General features: G+C 41.5%; 1 pseudogene; it reads left to right on the plus strand.

The window, feature by feature from the left end:
• Nucleotides 1-2,417: 2,417 nt before the first annotated feature.
• LOC129516401 (proline-rich protein 19-like) lies at nt 2,418-3,493 on the plus strand (annotated as a pseudogene).
• The last annotated feature ends 322 nt before the right edge of the window (nt 3,494-3,815 follow it).

The following is a 3,815-nucleotide window of genomic DNA, read 5'->3' on the forward strand; positions in this document are numbered from 1 at the left end:
GTTTTCCAGTTTAACAGTTTTAATAATATAGTAAGTGAAAATTTTTTTTAAATTTCTGTTGTGAACTTAATTTTTTTTTTAAATTTCTGTTGTAAACTTAATGTTTGAGTCCCCTCGAAATTCATATGTTGAAACTCTAATCCCAACATGATAATATTTGAAGATGGGGCCTTTGGTAGGTAATTAAGTCATAAAAGTAGACCTTCATGAATGGAATTATTGTCCCTATAAGCAGAGGCCAGAGAGCTAACTGGATCCCTTTCAGCCATGAGAGGACAGAGCAGAAGATAGTTATCTGTCTGTAGACCAGTGATAGAGCCTAACTAAGAACCAGACTACACTGATACCTTAATGGGTATTTTAGGCTCCAGAACTATGTGATATAAATGTTGTTTAAGCCACCCAGCCTATAGTAATTTATTATAGCAGCCCAAATTTACTAAGATAATTTTCATCCTTAAAATGTGCTATCCAAAGCGTCTAGCTATTTTTAACTTTGTACAAAATCTTTGGTCTTTTTTTATTTAAGATTTTATTTATTGATTCATGAGAGACAGAAAGAGAGGGGAGCAGATACCCAGGCAGAGGGAGAAGCAGGCTCCATGCAGGGAGCCCCACATGGGACTTGATCTGGGGACTCCAGTACCACGACCGGGGCTGAAGGCGGCGCTAAATTGCTGAGCCACCCGGGGTGCCCAGTCTTTGGTCTTTTAAATATTTATGTATTCTGTCTGTTTTCCAAGTGAATTAGCTGTGGTATATTTCTTGATTTATATCAGCTCTGTATTAGTTAAAAAATGAGAATTGGGGGATCCCTGGGTGGCTCAGCGGTTTAGCACCTGCCTTTGGCCCAGGGCATGATCCTGGAGATCCGGAATCGAGTCCCGCATCAGGCTCCCTGCATGGAGCCTGCTTCTCCCTCTGTCTGTGTCTCTGCCTCTCTCCCTCTCTCTCTCTCTCTCTCTCTCTCTCTCTCTCTATATATATATATATATATATATATATATATATATATCATGAATAAATTTAAAAATCTTAAAAAACAATAATAATAAATAAAAAATGAGAATTCTCATTGCCTTATTTTCTCAGTTTGTTATATTCTGATAAATTATTTTATGTAGTATTTAATAGTTTTATATAGTTAGATATGTCTGTATTTCATTATAACTTATTAAGTGTGGTATATGTCCTATTTAGAAGAGACTTTTGAACTAAGTAAGCTAGGAGAACCTTGCAGAGTCCCATCCTGAGGCTCAGATTTGTTTCCGAGGTTATAATTATCCCTTATTTAAAGAAAACAAAGAAAAAAAAAAACAAGGCAAACTGAAGTTAATAAAGTATAACTTTTTTTCCTTATAGCTGGTAGTCTAAGCCTGATATTCAAATCTTAAGAGGTTTTTATGCATGATACAATAAAAAAACATGTCATATTCTGCAGAATTAATTTATCGTTTTCTCTCTTCAGAAATATTATATATGTGTAATATATTAGAGATTAGAAAAAGTTATCCTTACGACTAGTACTTAAAGAGAAAAGTGGTATAATAGATCCTAATTGTCTCATAACCTGATCATTAACAAAGGAGCAAATTAAACTTCTCAAGTTGGGAGTAGAAAGGTATAAACCTGTCTAGGTACTTTATATAAAAAAGTCCCATTTTCAACAGAATGTGAAAACAACATAATAGTATATAATGTGTATACCATTTTTCTGATGAAAAATAAAAGTCTCTTTGTTAAAAAATCCCCTAATATTTGTATTCTAAGTGTTGTCTCATTCTACAATCAAGCCAAGCTTTAATCAGGAACTGGGTAAAAAGAAGGGATTCTCTCCTTTCTTTGGCAAAGATTTCCTTAAAAAAAGTGTTTCTAATAAACACAATCTATTCTAATTTTTATATTCTCACTTTCACCATTAAAACTTGATCTGTAAGGAAATTATTTTTGTAGTAAAGGGAAAACATAACTTGACACACATAAAATACACACACATATAACTTCTTTCCAGTAAGATTCATTTTTATTTCCTCACTGACTTAAAAAAAATGCTACTTTTATTGTAGACTAAATTTCATGTATATCTTGGTGTTATTTCTGACCTCCTGTCTATATGTTTTGATCATGGTAACAAAGTGTTAATTATTCTAGCTTTCATCTTTTCATATCTCTGAAGATTATTTTACCTCATTACACTTTTTAAAATGCTTTTCCTGACGAGTTTATCATATTTATTCTATCAGACAAATTTGAGTTTCATTTTATTAAGTACAATGAACTCTGTCCTTTCTCATCATGAGGCTCAGCGTGAGGCCAGTGGGTCGGGAGCTGGGCTTACTGTGGAAAAGAAGCCACTGCACCCCACAGCCACGTGGGGTGTGTGTGGGTGGGGTTCGTTGGTCCAGGAGAAGGACCCTATGGACCCCCGGGGGCCAGCCCCCCAGCCTTTCCAGCGGCCTGAGAAACCTGGTGGAGTCTGCCGTCGGAAGACCAGGCGGGAGCATAATGAGGCCCTGATGGGCAGCCACGGCCATTGACCTGTCAGCATCCTTCTGACATGTCAGGATCCTCTTGTGGCTCCTACTGCTCCCAAGCTTGTGGTCATAACCCAGGGCTGGCTGAGCCGGGAGCACCGGGGTCTTTTCAACCATGAGATGAAATCTCTGGACGTGGCTCGGCTGCTTAGTGGTGGGCCCCTGGAACCAGGCATCCCGTCACTCCCTGCCATACCCTCCCCAAGCCCAAGCTGGGCGCAAGAACCAGCTCTACAGTCAAGAGGCAAGGAGAACCAGATGCCTGGAGGCTCAGGCCCAGGCCCACCCATTCCCAGTCCCGCAGAGCTCCCTGGCTTGGGGCAGCTGCTGGAGGAGCTCCAGTGCCAGCTGATTCTGCCACAGGCCTTCCCCAGGAGGAACCTAGTGCAAGAAGCCAGGGATGCCATTGTGAGCACCTTACAGGCCTGCCATGGCTGTGAGCCTGACCTCAGCCTGGTGCTCCGTGGCTGCCAGCTGCCCTTACCAGGGACCAAGCCTGGGGGCCCTGAAAGCCAAAGAATGATACTTTCCTGGATCAACAGCCCTGACCAGTGCCCAGGGGAGGGGAGGCAGAGGAGGCAACAGAGGACAAAGGAGCTTACCTTTGCCATGCCTCACAGCTCCAGCACTCCTATGGTGCATAGGGTGAGCTTGGCACCACCAAAAGGTCCCTGGCCACCCACCTTGCCCTTGTTGCCTTCACCATCTGGGCAGCCTTAGGCCCCCCAACAGCCTTTGACCTGCTGAAAAGCATCTGGCTGGTAGCCACACCATCCCCTCAGCAGTACTGGGGGGTTGGGCCACAAACAGCCCCTGCCTCAGCCACCATCACCCTTGTTGCCCAGAACCTCTGCCCTGGACTGGAGTCCCAGCCCCCTGCCCCACTGCCCAGCCTCTCCTGGGTAGTGGCCCAGAGCAGCCCAGAGGCCTGGTCTTTTCCACCCATGACACTGTACTGAGGGGACGGGACAGGAGACAGGAAACCAGCACTCCTAATCACCTCAATAAAGTACCTTCTACGTGGAAAAAAAAAAAACACACACACACACATTATGTTTTTCCATTTATTTTAATCTTTTTGTCTTTCAGTAGATATTGCTATTTTTTGCTCTCTCTCCTTTTCTTTCTCCTTCTCATCTCTCTGTATATATTAATATAAATAAAAATATAGATATACAGATGCTAAACTATTCTTATAAACTTTATATATACTTTGTACTATAAACAGATTTGTTTGTTGTGTCAGCTGGTTTAATTTTTTTTTTAAGATTTATTTATTTA

The sequence above is a fragment of the Nyctereutes procyonoides genome, unplaced genomic scaffold, assembly GCF_905146905.1.
Source record: "Nyctereutes procyonoides isolate TBG_1078 unplaced genomic scaffold, NYPRO_anot_genome, whole genome shotgun sequence".
NCBI classification, from domain to species: Eukaryota; Metazoa; Chordata; class Mammalia; order Carnivora; family Canidae; genus Nyctereutes; species Nyctereutes procyonoides.